This window comes from Ceratotherium simum, chromosome 30 (assembly GCF_057802395.1).
Source record: "Ceratotherium simum simum isolate JZ-2026a chromosome 30, ASM5780239v1, whole genome shotgun sequence".
Lineage (NCBI taxonomy): Eukaryota > Metazoa > Chordata > Mammalia > Perissodactyla > Rhinocerotidae > Ceratotherium > Ceratotherium simum.
The window spans coordinates 15,122,047-15,140,457 of NC_141929.1; positions in this window are offsets into that span (position 1 = coordinate 15,122,047).

Here is an 18,411-nt window from a genome sequence, read left to right on the forward strand (position 1 = left end):
TCTGGCCAATAGGAGTGATTGCTGCTGCTGTACCAGTTATAGCTTGGGCCTTGCTCCATTCCTCACGCTATCTAGATAAGAACTATTAAGATACTGTGGTAGGCTGAATAATGGAACCCCCCCCCCCCCGAGAGATGTCCACATCCTAATCCCAAGAACTTGTGAAAATGTCACCTTATATGGCTGAAGAGAATTTGGAGATGTGATTAAGTTGAAGACTTTTAGTTGGGGAGATTACCTGGAATTATCCAGGTGGGTCCAGCATAATCACTATGGTCCTTGCAAGAGGGAGGCAGCAGGGTTAGAGTCAGTGGAGGAGTTGTGAGTACACTATGCTGCTGACTTCGAATATGCAGAAAGGGGCCACAAGCTGAGGAATGCAGGTGGCCTCTAGAAGCTGGGAAAGGCAAGAAGACAGATTCTCCCTTGGAGCCTCCAGAAGGAACCAGTCCTGAGGACACCTTGATTTTTAACCCAGTGAGACTGATTTTGGACTTCTGACTTCCAGAACTGTAATAGATTAAATTTTTGTTGTTTTAAGCTACTAGGTTGATGGTGATTTATTTACAAATACAGATGCCCAGTTACAGATTATCCCTACTTCATGAGAGCATCCAATCTGGAACAAAGCCCCACTTCCTTGAGTTCTCCCCAAAATCACCCAACACAATCCCAAATCTACAATTAGTCCTTTCTAATATCTTACTGAGAAGCCCCATGGTCCTCCAGTGTTCATTCTCCCTCGTTACCAAGAGCCAATAAACCCAACTTTCCTCAACTAGAGATGCACTCCTGATCATCTTTGGCTGCAGGGAATTGACAACTATCTGATGTTCCAAATCTTTACCTGTTTATTGTCTGTCTAAACCAGCACTGCATCCCTTGAACCGAGATGATGGTAGGCATACAACAAATAAATAAATAATCAATCCATGTGTAATAAATCATTATTATTAAGGATCCTCAGACAAATACGTATGATGGAAGAGAAAGGTTCCAGGGCTGTATGTCAGGTAAGCTAAGGCAGCCAAACCAATTTACAGTAGGCAAACATTTATTTGCTTAATTGTTTCTTTTTAGTCATTAGAAGGGTTCATCAACTCTTCTTAGTGAAGTTCCACTAGAAAAATTCTGGCCTTGGAAAAATGGGAAAAGGTAAGGTCTATATTGAAGCCTGGAGAACCTGGCTGGTTCTGGGGTGAGAGTGGGCAGGAGAGAGTGACCCAGAGACTTACTGTGGCGGTGATGTCACAGTAATCATTACTATTTATTGACCCCCTGACTTGGTGCCAGCACTCCTCACATGCATTGTCTCAGGCAATCCTGTCAATAGCCCAAAAGTTAGGTACAGCTGTTGCCCCATTCTACTGATGAGAAAAACGAGTCTCAAAAGATGAAGTGATTGCCTGAGATCAAACAGCTAACAGGTAGGACAGAGGCTGGATTTGAAGCCAGATCTGTTGGATGCTGAAGCTCATGGTCTCAACCATCATGCTAGAGCCACCAGAGTCCAGAAAACCTGCCTGCGATGGGGTAAGGGATAGAGTAAAAGGTCAGTGTTCAGTAACGAGAATGCCGGACACACCCAGGTGCTGCTTTCTTGAGCCTGAACTTGTCTCGACTCCTGTACAGCTGCTGATTAAATGTGGTTCTCGGAGTTCTCGGCAGAACTTCCTGGCTCGAAAATCATTAGTTACAGAGGCAATTTGTTCATATATTCACTCATTCAGTGTTTATTCATTGAGTGCCTAGGATGTGCAGCCACCAAAGCAGGGTACAAGGCCTTCTGCCAAATTACTGACAACTGGAAAATATTCCCGTTAGGTCTGGTTTGCCATGGTTCAGCCTGGAGATCCAGGAGTGGGCAAGATGACCACAGCATTCCTTCCAGCTTTGGGTCTGCTGATCCTGGGTGCTCTGGAAACTGTTCAGGCAGGCAGTGAAAGCCTCAGAGTGATTGACAGGACAGCCAATGAGCTGTGGGGCTACATTTCAGCCCAGCAGCCCGCGCATCCCAAATGCCTCTCTGGCCCCAGTGCTCAGCCTTTGAATGAGGCTGAGGAGTCTTGAAATAGCCCCTGTCGGGTGGTGCTCCTTGTGGGTGATGGTGCTCAGGGCAAGCTGCCCCAGGAAGCACCACTCTGGTTTGCGGATTATTTTGAGCTGAAGACAATAAGGACATTTGACCTCCCCCACTAACTGCCTAAAGAATCTGACATGGTGGCTCATTCCTGGAACAGATCTTCTATCATGATGGCTATAAAGATAATGTAAAATAGATGTTACAATGGGAGGGGCACCAAGCCCCTTTTATCAAAAAAACTCTATCTCTCCCTGACCAAATGATCAATAGATGACCCTGAAAAGAATTGTCCTTCTGCCTTCTGAAGTCCCAGGCCACTACCCACCCCCAACACGTTCCTTCGCCTTTAGCTGCAATACTTAAGCAAGCAGCTTAGACAGAGGGACGACTTGCTCATTTCCGAGTTTCTCCCATGTATACATGTTATTAAACTTGGTATTATTTTCTCCTGCTAACCTGTCTTGTTGATTATTTGGCCAGCCAGAAGAACCTTAAGGGAAAGGGCAGAGGGAGATTCTCCCTCTTCCCCCGACATGGGGTTTCCAGCAAGCTTTGCTAGGGTCCAGTTGGCATTTTCTATAAAAATCCCATAAATCTAGGCTTTCTTCCTATAGCTAAGACTCTGGGCCAGTGGCCCCTGCCAAACAGTGGGGAAGAGATATTGAAGTCATGCCATGGGCTGGAACCAGCAAAAAACCACCTTTTTGGTGCTGGCAGAATGATAACTCCATCCAATGCCTGCTTATCCACGGGGCCGCTGCAGGGGTCACCCCGGAGGGAGTCACAACACTGGAGGACGGCGGCAAGTTCAAGAGCCACTGCAAGCAGGGCATGGCAGGGAAAGGCTTCCCTGGGTCTGACCAATTTACTCCTATTGATTTTCAGCTCAAAGGGGTTCAGCTCGCAAATCAAAAGATGCTTCTTGCTCCCTCCTGCTCAGTCTGCAGCCTCTCCCGGACGCCTCACCAATCCTCCTTTGGCCTTCATTAGCCTGGATGTTTCTAGGTTGGAGAAAGCATGGAGGGGGCAGGGATCTGAGGGTAATCGGCCACATCAGTCAGCTTGGCCTGGGTGGCGCTCTGAGGCCCTGGGCGATGAGGCCATGCAGCACAGTGGTGAGAGTGCTGGGAGCCTGGGTCCTGATGGCATCACCACCCACTTGGTTTATAACCTTTTACGTGTCACTTTAACTCTCTTAGGGTCTCTTTTTCTCAAATGGGAATAAGAGCCACTCACCTTATGATTAAGGAGCAGGGGCTTCAGAATCAAACAGAACTGGGTTCAAATCTCAACTATGTCCTCTGTGACTTCAGGCAAGTCAGTTCACCTCTCTGAGCCTCCATGACTTCATCTGAAAAATGGGCTTCCAGCAGCTCCAGCCTCTCAGGCCATGGTGAGAATGAAGAGAGAGGATGCATGTGAAAGTTCTCAGCATTTCCGTGGCAGATGGCAAGATCCATAAACACCACCTATTACTACTAACAAGGCTTTGGTAAGAATAAAACAGACCATGTGTGCAAAAGCACTTTGAAAAGTACAGAGCACTAAAAAAAGAATCTAAAGGTTTCTGGAAATCACTTAACCACATTTTGGAGTTGGGGGTTTGGGAGGGTCTCCCTCACGGAGGGGTCAAAAGCAGGGCACTCCAGCGCAAGAAGACATAGGAGGCTGAGGAACCAGTGCAATGCAGGGCAGCGACTTTCCAGGCCCCCAGGGCATTGTCTATGTGATTGTGACATTAATGCTCCCCACCTCAGCCACTGTCACCCCCAGAAATGCCTGTTCTGTGCCAGCTCCCCTTACAAGTGAGAGCCATGCAGGTAACACTGCCTATTGGCAGAACCTTCCAGCTGAGGCAGGGACTGCTTGATGCTCATCCCAACCATTTACACCTTCCTCCTTTATAACAGAATGCCAATTCTATTTGGGCAGCGACATTTCCCAGACTCCCTTGAATCTAGGTATGGCCAGGTGACTAAGTTCTGGCCAATGAGGTGGAAATGGAAGTACTGTATGGTACTTTTGGAAAGACTCTTCAAAAATGAAGGCATTCTCCCCCTTTTTTTCCTCTATGACTTGGGCTATGGCCTGGCATAGATATCTAATGGCTGGTGCACTGGCAGCCATTTTAGACCATGAGGTGACTTAAAGATGGCCATGCACTGGAGGTGGCAAAGCAGAGAGATGAGAGTCAGCCTGAAGGCACCGTGAAGCCTACATTGTCAGGCCTGGAACACCCATCTCTGGATTTTTTCTACATGAGAAAATGTCTCTTGTATATTTAAATACACAATATTTTCAGCTTTTAGATGATCATAAGGAGTCATACTAGCTTGAAATGTTTAAAATTCTGTTCAAGGGGCTAGTGTCTGGGTAGGTTATTCCCTCCCCGAGCCTTGACTTGAGACTTATTTCCAGTGGATTTAAAATCAGCAAGAAGTAGGGCCGGCTCTGTGGCTTAGCGGTTAAGTGCGCGCGCTCTGATGCTGGCGGCCCGGGTTCGGATCCCGGGAGTGCCTGGAGGCACCACTTCTCGCGCGCGCTCTGATGCTGGCGGCCCGGGTTCGGATCCCGGGAGTGCCTGGAGGCACCACTTCTCCGTCCAGCGCGAGGCCGAGTCCCGCATACAGCAACTAGAAGGATGTGAACCTATGACGTACAACTATCTACTGGGGCTTTGGGGGGAAAAAGCTGAATAAATAAAATCTTTAAAAAAAATAAATAAATAAAATCAGCAAGAAGCAATTTAGGGACCTGTTCATCACCATTAAGGTAAACACTGACTGAAGTTCCACCTGTGCCTTGGAGGCAGGAGATAGTGCATGCTTCTCCGCTGAGGCTTCCATAGCACAGGAAATCCCCAGGTAGATTACTCTCTCCTGCCCCAGTTGGGAGAACAAAGGAAGATTTCATCGAAGAGCAGTTGGGCTAGGTGCCAAAGAATGAGTAGAATTTCAACCAGCAAAAATGGAGAAGACATGCCCGGAAAAGGGAACGGTGTAAGCAAAGACTCAGGCAGATATTCAACCTTTGGAGAAGGATGGAATCACGTAGGTTACAGACAGCCTTGGAAATTATTCCAGATTATTCAGGCTTTATTGTATAGAACTGTCCCTCTAAAATCTTCAGTAAGAGATCACTGCTTTTTTTTTAAATGGTCTCAAGTCAGAATTCTTAAAAACTGCAATCACAATTTCATAAAAATATGTAGATTATATATATGCATATAATATACAGATTATATGTAAATATGTATACATAAGCTTTTTAAAAGATTGGAACGAGCTAAAAATAGCTAACACCGATTGAACACTCGTTATATTCTGGGTGTTCTTGACGCATTATTTCATTTGATCCCCATGATAACACTCCATCTCAGGTATTGTTATTATCCCTTACTTTGTAGATGAGAATTTTAGTCACTTGCCCAAGTTCTCGCATTTACGACGTTGCGAGGCCAAGATCTGAAACTTGCTGGGTCTGTTTAACTCCCAAATCCACTTCTTAACCACCAAGCTCAACTCCTTCCAAAATGATTCACACCAAAACGCCAAAAATGATTCCTTTTAGATGGAGGGATCACAGGTGACCTTTCTTTGTCTATTTTGTAATTTTTCCTATTTCCCTAATTTTCTACAGGCAAAGTATATTGTTTTTATGTTTATATTGTGAAATATAACACATTTAGAAAGACATGCATAAACACAGATTTGCAGCTTAGTAAATTGTAGAGTAAACACCCTCGTAACCACCACTCGTATCAGCCCCCAGAAGCCCTACCTGCGTCCTTTCTGATCATAACCTCCGCCGTGCCCCCCTAAAGATAACCACTCTCCTCACCGTCTTGTTCAGGCCCTTGTTTTTCCTTAAAATTACCACTTAATCATGTATCTCTAAACAAGATAGTTTCATTCTTCTCTTTTTGAATTTTATATAAATGGAATAATATAGTCTGTATCCTGTTGTATCTGGCTCCTTTCAGAAAACATTACATTTTTTTCATAATATGTTATTTAATAACATTATTAAATACATTATTAAGATTATGTTCTTTTCATAATGTGAAAAAAACATTACTGTTATAAAATATTTTAAACCTGGAATCACACAAGTGCCTCCTGGCTCAGTTGATATTTCCCAGTGAAACGTTCTAGGTAGGATTGTACCACCTGAAAAACTAAGATTTGTTCCCTTTAAAAGCCACGGCCAGAGGAAAGAGGGATCACGGCCCCGAACTGGTCCCGGTCCCCACTTCTCTCCACTTGTGCCCAGCTCACGGCTGTCCTTCCACCAGGCCAGCTCAGCCAGCTGCCTCTAAATGGATTATCCAATTCACTGCTCTGATTTCCAACTCACTGCCTAGGTCACCAATCATGTGTCTCCACCCAGCAGGCACTGTGACCTTTGGGGCAGAGAGAGGTGGCTGTGCTCCTTGAAGGTGCCTGGACTTCTCTCTTTGAGGACAAGCTAAGATTCCTTCAGTTTGGGAGATCTATGGAATGCCCTCTTTCTTCTCCTCCTCCTCTTCCTTCTTCTTATTTTCTTTCTACTTAAAAAAATTTTTGATGGAAATTTTCAAACATCTGAAAAAGTACAGAGACTAGTACAATGAACTCCCGAGTAACCAGTGATCGACGCACGTCCAATTTTTTTCTTCCATACCTCCACCCGCTTTTTCCCCCTAGAATATTTTGAAGCAAAACCAAGGGTTGTCATCTGTGAATACTTTAGTGTATATCTTTAAAAGATAAGATCTCTTTTTAAAAACATAGCTAAGGGCTGGCCCGGTGGTGTAGTGGTTAAGTTGGCGTGCGCTGCTTCGGTGGCCCGGGGTTCCCAGGTTCCGATCTCGGGCGTGGACCTACACACCACTCATCAAGCCATGCTGTGGCAGTGCCCCACATACAAAATAGACGAAGATGGGCACAGATGTTAGCTCAGGGCTAATCTACATCAAGCAAAATGTTTCTTTACAGTTTTGTTAAGTCAGGATCTATACAAGATCCACACACTGCATTTTGTTGAAATGTCCCCCTGTTGGTTGGGAGACGCTTTGGAGACTATAAACTGGGTCTCGGACTTCTCATTGCTATGGAGTTGGTCATTGTTCCAGGCTTTTGGGGTTTATAGATGTAGGAAATACAAACAATATGTGTGTGTGTCTTAAAAGAGAAAATACATCATAAATTTAAACGGATATTTCCAATTCAAATGTTAAATTACAGAATTTTTACTTGAAGTCTTTAATTTTATATTTGCATCTCTTCTCTCTTATGCTAAAATCTTAGTTTCTAGTAACACCATTACTTATTTGCTTTATTTTACTATGTGTGTGTGTGAAATAGTTTTTAATAATAATATCAATATTATTTCTAATGATATTTCTACTGAAAACAATTTAAGATCTATTTTTCAGTTTTTTGTCCTTAAGATGTATTCCACTAAGTACGTACAGTTAAATTACCACGTTTTAAAAGTCATATGAAATAATTTCTCTATGTGCCTCCAACTTGATACACAGTTAGGTTCACGTGTTTCCTGTTTCTTTCAGTGTTCAGAGATGGTTATTTTCATTTCTGAGTTAATTTTGTTTTGTAATCATGTAAAACATTTACACTGTTCCAAAGTCAAATCTGCAGAAAAGGTTCATTCTGAGAAGCTCAGCTTTGGCCCCTGTCTCCTCTACCTGTTCCTTCTCCCCGTATAGGTAACTAGTTTTATTATTATTATTATTTCATGTGTTAATATTAAAGAATGAATTCCTAAGTGGCAAAGACTCCCTTTTTAAACAATAATCATGGATTGCTTTTTAATAAACAGCATTGCTAAATGTTTCTTTTAAGATCTTTGAGAATTTCAGAGTCACTCACAAAAAGAGGGGATTTACCCATTTTTATAGATAAGAAACAGAAAAAAAAGATGACATTTTTCCAAAAGCGCACAGCACATTCAGCTAAGAAAGATTCTCACTGGCTACCTTTTAGGCGCTGATCTAGCCAGTAGAGTACACAGGACAGTCCCACCTGAGATACTCTGATTCTCCGAGTCTGAAAGCACACACACGCGTTTTGACAAGTTAACGACTAGCATAAGCCAGTGAGACTTCTTTTTGAGAATCTCAAGGCAATTTGTTGTTGTGGGAACAAATCTTATACCCAAGACTCAGGACTGACTGCAAGAAACATTATCTTATTTTTCTTTAATGCAATTTAATCTTTTTTCTGATCTCTCATCCCACCAGAGAACAGACACTAAATCTTGGCCAAATTGAGGACCCCCAGCCCCACTTCCCCACACACTTGCATCTAAGTTCCCAAGAGGGGAGGGCGGAGGGAGATCTGATTCTGGCTGTCCCCTGTCTACTCAGGCTTCCTCGGATTCAGCCATCATCCAGCCACCCTCATCACTGGTCCACACAGAAGGCTACTCAGTAGTGGCCCCTCCTGGCCACAGGATCATTCAGTTTGAGCAGCTCCTTGGCGGGCTCCGATGCTATGCCCACAGCTCTGAAATCACGTGCTGCCCCTCATTCTTGGAGGCCCTGTCTGCCTAGACTTACCACATAGCTCTTTCTTTTCTGGAGCTCCACCTGGGAAAGGGGGCACAAGTCACTGAGACTCTTGGATTCTGCAAACTGACTTGAGGTTTTTGCCACATCCCCCTGCCCTAACCTGGACTTGGTCCAGGTTGCAGAGTGCAGGTCCTGGTCTCAGGAAGCCACTAACTCTCTTCTCCCTCTGATGGCCAAGGAATCTTTATTTAGATGGATGTTGAAGAATCCTTGTTCTGAGTTATCCAACATTCTCTCATTCTTTTATCTATACTTGGAGTTCATTTTGTTCCCCTAAGGTCAAGGCTTTTGAGCACAAAATCCCCGAAGCATCTCCGTTTTGCTTTTGTTGTTACATCCCTTCCCAGGGCTATCACACTACACAACTGAGGAACATCATACACACGGCCTGGAGGGACTTATGCAGTGCACAACCTGAACAGCTGTATGCATACGCACAGCCATTACGTGTTGCAAAACATTGACCACACATCCGTACAGTCTGAATGGGGAGAAAAAAATGCCATGGAAGAAATAACATGAGTTAATGTTTCAAAAGCATTGTCCTGCCACAGGAGAAGGAGGTGCCTGTATGGTTACTTGGAAGTTTGACTGGAACAGAATATGAAAGGTGAGTGTGACTTTCCTCTCCCTGCTTTACCATGCCCCCTCCTGTCTAATCACCTCAATGTACCAAGGAAAATCTCAGTGTGCCTCATCTGAGCCCCAAACAACCTGGAATCCAAGAGGATAAGCTGGAGACGCGGCAAATATGACCGGGGAAAGCAGTTGAGGATCCCTTCCCAGAGAGGGGAGCACTGAGTGTAGCTTGTGGGGCACCTGGGCAAAGCCAGTTCTCACGTGGGCCTCCAAACACCAGCACAATTCAAAAGAGCCTCTAAAAAGTTACCTGGTCTCTAGTCTCTTCCCAGTCCCCGGGTTCTAAGATTCAGCCGGTTACCATGGCAGCTGCTGCCTGAGTAAAATGTCCACATTTAGAGAAACCGGCTGGAGCACTGGAATCTGACGGGGCTGCGACACCGAGTGGAGAATGTCGCTCCCCCGACACCTAAGGATGCTTTACCCAGAAACCGTGGAAGTGCCTGGCCTGGGAGACAGAACCCGAGACCCCAGGCCCTGGCATCAGTTCACCACGAGACCCTGAGCAGGCGTCCCACCCAGATGACGTCCCCCGCTGACACTTAGGGGCCTAGCTCATCATCATTCATTCATGCACTCAGCAATATCAAGCACCTTCTCCGTGTCAGGCGAGGCACCGAGGGTAAACGGTGAACACTGCAGAGTCCCTGTGTTCACCTTGGCAGTTTAGTCGGGGGCCAATAAGACAACAGAGAATTACAACACACTGTGAGAAAAACAATGAGAACAGAAGCTTGGGGGCTGCGGAGGCACCAGACTGGGGAGGGGGTCGTGAGTACTTCCCAGGTGAAACCTAAGCTGAGTCTTGAAGGATGAGCAACAGTTAGCCGAGATAGGGTGAGGGAGTGGACAGAACAAGGAATGGTGCTCCAGACAGAGGCAGCAGCATATGCAAAGGCTCAGAGGTGGGAGAGAGCATTCAGGGCACAGCGAGCAATTCAATGTGACTGCAGTGTGGAGAATGAGGGTGAGAGAGGCGACGTGCAGCTCAAGAAGAAAGCGAGTAGGAAAAGGAAGGTCCTTGGTTCTTCACAGGCTTCCCGCTGCCTGATAACCCTTTAAAATCAAACAGCCTGGGAAGATTAGTTAAGAGGCTGTGCTGTGTTTGGGGAAGGAGGGCCAGTGTCCTCGAGGAGAAGGGAGCTGAAAGGAGAGAGAAGGGGGCACCGTGGGCATGCCTCCCCAGTGCCCATCAGCCGAGCCAGCCCAAGCCCTGTTCACCAGGGGCTGGCGGAGCAGCCAAACAGGACATCCCTCCCAGCTCCCGCCTGTCTCCTCAGAGCATCACCACTGCTCAGACCCCCAGAACACGCCACTTCAACTTCCCAATCATTCCAGCAGCTCTTCAAGCAGGTGAATAACAACTCATTGCACACCAGCCTGGGCTTGGCGCTGTGCTCAGTACTTCACATGCAAAATTCACTTGTTCCAAAAATTCTGTTACAGCACCTTCTACGCGACAGGTGATATAGTTCAGATACTGGGACATGGCCATGAACAAATAACAAACTCCTTGCCCTCAAGGAACTTATATTCTCAGAGTCAGGGGAGAGAAACAAAGCAAACAGACATGCCATGTGTCAGCAGGTCACAGTGGCCTAAGAAAAATAAAACCTAGTAAAGGGACAGAGAATGGTGGAGAGGGGATGGTCAGAAAGGGGGTCATCTGAGCCAAGACCTGAGGGAAGGGAGGAAGTGAACCATACGGAAATCTGGAGGAAGAATGTATCCTGCGGAGGAGACAGCAGGTGCAAAGGCCCTGTGGTGGACATACCACTGATGTGTTCCATCAGTGAGCCTGGGGGAGCAGGAGCAAGGGCAAGAGCAGGAAGAGACCAGGCCAGGGCGGTGGCAGAGAGTCAGATCGTTATCCCAGTAACATGACAAAGTTGGGGACTATTGTTCTAACATTACAGATAGAGAAACTGAGGCTACGTAATATGCCCCAAGTCCCAAGCTTTTTCTAGACAGAGCTGGAATTCAAACCCAGCTGTTCAACCTTTAGAACATGTGCTCTTAATTGCTGCATTAGAATGCCTCGTCAAGAAGCAGCAGATAATATAAAACAGATCAATAAGATTCCAGCCTCCCCAAAGGTTACCCCAAGCCTCAGCGATTCCACACCTAACAATGCAAGGGGATCATCAAGGACTTGAATGAAGATCTAGCTACTTTGTTTATTATAGCAAAATGACTGGAAACAATGCCTTTTCCCTAATAGGAGGGAACTGCTAAATAAAGAAGTGATGATACATGCCCTCAAAGAGTGCATCAGGCAAGCCCGTTTTAACAGACGTAGAAGAGTGCGCAACGGCATGGAAAGACGGTCCAAGCATGTCATTGAAATGAAGTCATGTGCACAGACGATCTCATTTTTGTGATACATAAATAATATGTAAATATATGTATAGGCAAAAGACTGGAAGGAATTAAACCAAAATGTTAACAAATCGCTAACCCGGGGGTGGGACTGTGGGTGGCTTTTCTTCCCTTTTGTTGAGCACCATTTACAACAATGAATATAAACGATTTTTGCTAAGAGAAAGTTTACACACACACAAAGCTGGCCAGAAAGCCACAGGGCATGACGGACCTGGGTTCCTCCTGCCCCCACCCCACTCTGTGATGCGTGCAGGAAGCGAGGTTGTCCCACAGCCCCCTTAGAATCACGTTCAGGTTGGAGACCCTTAGAAGGAAGCAGTTCCCTGGCCTGAGCTGGAAAATTCCGGGCACACTGGCAGCCTCACCTCACTTCTCCGCAAAGACTTCACCATCCAAAGCTGGGGGCGGTTCCAGGCCTGTGCTCTGGCGGCACGTCGGCTGGGGTGCCAGAGCATCGGAGTAATTAGCACTCGACTTGTCAGAGGGCCTGGTGCTATTTTTAAAATCTTTCCAACACGTAGGTTTCACAAAGGATTCCAGGAGTCCTCTCAGTCCACCCAGTGCCTTAGGAAGGCAAAGGAACCGATTAACAATTTAGTGGACGGCACCCAGGACTTCAGGGAAGATGCAACCTCCACCCCCACCCAGGTCACATCTGCCACTGGAGATGGAGGGGAGTTAAGCCAACCAGACCCTTCTCACCTGCACCCCCTTTCCTTCCACCCTGGAAGACACCCGGAGTCATTCATACTAGACCCCTGCTGCAGGACGCAGTTCAGCATAGAGCTTCAGAGCCAGTCTGCCAGCCCTGCCACTCACCAGCGTGTGACCTTGGGCGTGCTACTTAATTTCTCTGGATCTCAGTTTCCTCCTCTATTAAACAGGGACGTGACAAAGCGCCAAGCGTCCAGGGCTATTGTCTTCGGTCTAAGGTCAGCAAACCATGGCCCCCAGACTAAATACGGCCCACTTCTTGTTTCTGTAAATATAGTTTTATTGGAACACAGCCACACACATTCATTCACGTATTGTCTGTGGGCTGCTTTTGCACTGCAATGGCAGAGCTGAGCAGCTGCATCAGAGACTATCTGGCCCACAAAGCCTGAAATATGTACTAAATATTTATTATCTGGCCCTTTGCAGAAAACGTCTGCCAACCCAGTCTTAGGTCAGGCTCTCCCAGCAGCAGAACTTGAGATAAGGATTTGGGGTCAAGTGATTATCAAGGAAATGCTGCCAGGAGGGACGGGTAAGGGCGTAGAGGGAGCAGGACAGGGAAGGGAAGGAGGCCAAGCCAGGGGGTGATGTCAGATAAAGTCTCAGCCTCGGCCTGCCCCTGCCTGAGCACTTCCGGTTTCCTGGTAGGTGAAGTGGCTCAGGTTGTCCCTGAAGAAGGGAGCAGGTGTGAGCTGATGGAAATGAAGCCCACAGAAGCTGTCATATGCACAAGTCATTGTGCCCAGCACGTTATTACAATGTCATTACAATGTTTACTCCCTGCCGAGGTGTTAGGAGGTGGGAAGAGCATGATGCCCGCTTTACAGCTCAGAGTTAAATGAGACCATACAGGAGAGCTGCCCAGCCCAGCGCCAGCCTCAGAGAAAGCACTCACAAAGAGGAGCCACAGATGTCCTGGGTCCGGCAGTGTGCCGAGTTCACAGAGTCAATGAAGAGCAGTCTTTGTCCCCTAGGAGCGACTCGACGAGTCACAGGGGAATGTCCACCAGAGCCCTCAATGGTGCGCACCCCTCGTGTCTCTCTCTGTGTCCAAGTTTCCTCTTCTTAGAAGGACACCTGTCAAACTGGATTAGGGCTCACCCTAACAGCTTTGCTTTAACTTAATCACCTCTTTAAAAGTCCTATTCGCAAATACAGTCACAGTCTGAGGTACTAGGAGGTTAGGACCTCAACATATGAATTTGCCAGAACACAATTCAGCCCATAACAACTGGCATTTCAGAACCTCGCACTGGTTCTGGGAAGGAGGGCAACTTGGAGAACAGAAACCAGATGTGGCAGGCTGGGTGAAACCCCACGGCAGCTGTCCAGCCAATTAGAGCCTGAAGTCGAGAGGGCTGAGGCCGCGGTCTGTGGGATGGCCGAGCAGCGGTAGCCAGGCTGAACCGGCCCTGCTCTCCGGCTGTGACTGACCTTCAGATCCAGGCAGCAGACAGAGAGGAGGACAAAGGTATGCTGCTGCAGAAAGGCAAGCAGCTGGTACCCAGAGCACCAAAGGCCCGCAGAGCAAGTGTCAAGGCCAACAAAGGCATAAGGCCAGCTGTCACCTGTCCTCTGGCCAAGCCACAGGGGTTTGACCTCCTGGGCAGCTCTGTGGGGGAGAGGTGGCGCCCCATTGGCCTGACTTGTTCACAGATTCCATGTCCTCCCAGTGCTTTCTGGTCATCAAAGGAGCCTCGTACCATACAGACTCAGAGTTCACATTCAGAAAGGGCGGCACCTCCTCTATCCTGTCCTCTGAGGTTCCAGGAGCCACTAAGTTGGGCTTGTACTGCTCAGGTTGTTCATTCCCCAAAGAATCTATTTATGTGTTTCCTTTGGGCCAGAGCCCTGAAGCTTCCACCTTTTGTGATTACAAATCTCTCTCTCTCTCTCTCGTGCACGCATGTGCACACACACACAAGGTCCGCAGTTCCTAAAATTCCACCACTCAAAGATTTATTCCTTTAGTCCAATCTCCTGGGAGAAAGAGAGTGCAATACATTAAGTCACCAACACCTTAGGCTGATTTTATTAATCAGATTCTTCCCTCTGCCTTAGCCAGGCATTAAGAAAGTACCAAGCATTTGAAAGGAAAGGTTACTGAAAAGAGAGGGAATAGCAGAGGAAAAAAAAATGTGAGCACGGGAGAAGCAACTTTCCTTTCTAACTAGTCTCGGTCAGCCTCATGCTCTAAGTCAGGGGTCGGCAAACTTTTCCTGGAAAGGGCTGGATAGGAACATTTTCGGCTTTGCAGGCTGACGGTCTGTTGCAATCACTCAGCTCTGCCTTCATAGCATGAAAGCAACCACAGACACTACAGAAACGAATGGGCAGGGCTGCGTCCCAGTAAAACTTTACTTATGAACACTGAAATTTGAATTTCATATAGTTTTCATAAAGTATTATTCTTCTTTTAATGTTTTCCAACCATTTACAAATATAAAAACAATTCTTAGCTTGCAGGCCATGCAAACACAGGAGGTGGCTGGTCTTGCCCGAGAGCCACAGTTTGCTGACCGCTGCTCTTCATGAAAGACGGAATTTGCACCCTCCCCATCTCATCAAACCGCCCTCTCAGCAAGGACAAGCCCTTGGTCTTTCTTTGCTGCTCGCCACCCTTGCCTCCCCTTCTCCAGCCCTAGAGAAAAAAAGTGGCTCCTTGTTCTGTGTGCTTTGTCCATGATCCCCGGAGATCTGCTTTCAAGTGTGGAGGAGATGACAGAGTGACAAATGGGCTGGCGGGCAGGCAAGCCACCAGTGGCAGGCTGCAGCAGAACAGTGGCCTCGCAGTTCATGCCAGTTGACTGAGAAGTGAGCCCGGTGGGTTCCATCTGCCTGCCCCTCCCCAGCCCACATCCGATGTATCCAGCCCCAAGGGTTCCATCTGCCAAACTTCTGGGCCACTCTTTAGGCACTTCTCCCAAATTACCAAAGGTTTGCGTTATTATTGTTACCATCTGACTTTAGACACATCGTCCTCATTAATAAAAACAACAATACTCCCTCCTTATTGGGGACTTTGTCTGTGCAGACGCCATATAAATTTCTACGGTAGTTTTCACTAAGTTGGCCAGGCCCCGTGTTGAGGGCTTCCCGTCACCTAGAACTCTTAGGAACCAGTGGCTTCAGTACTGGTATTATGTTCCTCTAATGGATGAGAAAACGGAGACTAGGGAAGTCCACAGCACATCCAAGGTCACACAACTGGGCAGCTGGGCAGGTCTGTCCGATTCGAGAGCCAGGTTCTTTATCACCGGCTCCCCTGCCTCTCCCCATCTCATGGCCAACCTGCAAGATTGTATTATGATCCCAACTCCTCAGACGCAAAATTGAAACTCTGAGAAGTTAAAGCCTTGGCCCAGGTTCCTACAGTTGATAAATGGCGGTGCTGGAACGCTTCGCTGGCACACCATTGACATGCTGAGATGCTGGAAGCCACCATGCCCTCATGTGAAAACACACTTATTTCTACATACCCTCATAAACTGGGGCCTTAGACTGAAGAGTTGGGCTTCCCAACAAGTGGCGAGAGAGAAATTTTAGTCAGAGAGCATGTCTTAGGTCTGATCTAAAAGCAAAGCCTGAGATGGGGATTCTGGTGCAGGTGAGTTATTGAGGGAAGGGGCTCAGGAGAAACCTGTAAGGAGCGAGGGGAGATAATGGGGTAGGGGAAGATGCCAAGCAAAGAGGCGGGTTCAGTTGAAGTCTGACCTCAGCCGGATCCCACGGGGAGCTCTAGATCATGAACGGTACCATAGAGTTCTCTCACCTTGAGGAAAATGGCCAAGCCATGACACCCTGTATCTGTCAGTCATTGGCTGTAGGTTGTCCCACAGTGGGAGTCAGGGGAGCATCTCCGGGGAAGGTGGCGTTCTCCAGAGAATGGTGCAGCTCTGAGCCCCCACAGTCGACACTCACAGCAGCTGGAGAATGTTTTCCCGTTGTTCCACGGGACCTTGGCAGGGTGCCATTGGCAACTACCATGAGCAGGTGAACCTGGAGGCCCAGACCTCGCTAACTAGCTCTGCGACTCCTGGAAAACCACATTCTCTCCCCTTCCCTCCTTCTGTTCCTCTCTTCCTTCTGGACCTCCTCCTTTGTCACCCTCCAGCACTGGCAGGGCTGGGCTTGGCCTCGGCTTCTGGCTCCTGTGTCAGACCATCGGCGATCACAGCCGGAGCCGAAGATTCCAGGAGGTGCCCCAGCTTGGCCTCTTCCGGCCTGGGCCTGCTCCCCCCAAGCCCCAGCCTGTGGCCGGCCTGGGAGGGGATTCCCACAGACGTGATCAGGAAGGCAGGGCAGGGAGCAGCCATGAGCCAGGCCTGAGGATTAATGAATGAGGGGAGAGGACGAGAGCTAGGCAGCTCTTCCTCACCAGAAGGCGCTGCAGCCCCCAGCAGGGTGAGCAGCTGCCCTCCTGAGGGCGACCCAAGTGGGCCCGTTGCCTGGCATTTGATTGCCAGGAGTTGAGCTAGTCCTGTCAGTGCAAGGGGTCATTTCTAGAGCTTCCAGAGGGTTCTGATTCTATAAGTAGAAACATCCTCTTCCACTCTGCTGCCTTTCATTCATTCATTCAACAATTATTTACTGATTGCATTTGGGCCACAAACTGTGCTGAAAGCTGGGAAAACGTGATGAACAAAATAGACAAGGTCCCCACCTCCATTCTAGTGGGGGTGACAAAGAAGAATGGAGCAGAGCAGAGTCACAGATTCATTCAGATAGATGTGCAGGGAAAATAGTTTCTTCATTTCCTGTAATTGATCTAATCTTCCCCAAGTTCCCCCACCCTGCTGGGAAGTGGGGTCAGGAGGGAGGGAACACACTTTAAAATTGCCAATTTATGGTACCACCGGGCTGTTTCTCTTAGAAGGACACTTTTGGAGGAGCTGGTTTCTTTCGGATAAATGCTCTTTCCCATCTTCTCCCGGCCTCCATCTCCTGAGTGTGTGGGAGGTGGTGTCTGAGTGTGAGAGAGGGCAGGGATGACCAGGTAACTAGTGGTAGGGGGTGGAGGTCACTTAGAGGAACATAGGTCTTCCCACTGGCCACTGCTCCAGAGTGGCTGGCCTTGCATCTCCCTGCCTCGACTGCCCAGATGCACCTGGTCCCGGGGGGGGGGGGGAGGCAGCCCCGCCCAATCCCCTTCACTGGGCAGGACACCCACCTCACAGCTGCTGAACGTATTGGCTGCCAACAGGTGACACCTGCACCCTTCTCCAGGGGATTGCGCTTGGTGGGAGGGAGATGCCCCCCAGCCCTGGAGATGGACCCTGGCCAATGCCTACCTCTCCAGAGTCACCCCCATCACATCTCCCCACCACCCTCTGCTCCAGTCCCACTGGTCTTACAGTTCCTCCACCACCGAGCCTTTGTGCATGAGGTTTAAATCCAGGAATGCTCAGCACCCCCCTCCTCCTCGTTACTCCACTCTCAGGATGGCCTCCCATAAATGCTAGATAGTTACAGGACTCCTGTTAGACCCTCAGCTTGCATTTCTATGTTCGGTTGTGTGGTTTGATCAATGTCTGTCTCCCCCACTTGACTTTAAATTCCTAAGGGGAGGGACCATTTCTGTTTTGCTAACCATTGAATCCCTAGGGCCTGGTACAGCGCCTGGCACAAAGCAGATGGTTAATAAATAGTTTTTTGAGAGCATGAAGGAATTAAATGAGTTACATGAACTCATGAATGAGTGGAACACAGCACTTATGTTCTTATACCTCATTCCAACATCCCTGCCGCACCCCGGCGAATAATGGAAGTGGGACACTGCTCCTCTAGGGACCCTTTTCCCATCCTCGGTGAGAGGATCCAAATTCCTGGCCACCAGGTAGTCCCGTTCTGGCAGGAAATGGAGCAGGTTTGTTTAAACGGAGCCCAGGGCTCCCGGCCAAGTCTCCAAGCAGAGGCCAAGCCGGCCTCACCTGGAGGCCCTGTAGACAAGGACTCATTTGCAGCTTTCATTCCCTTTGCCCTCCTTGCCTGAGCCTGTCCTTCTCTGTATCCCCCAACC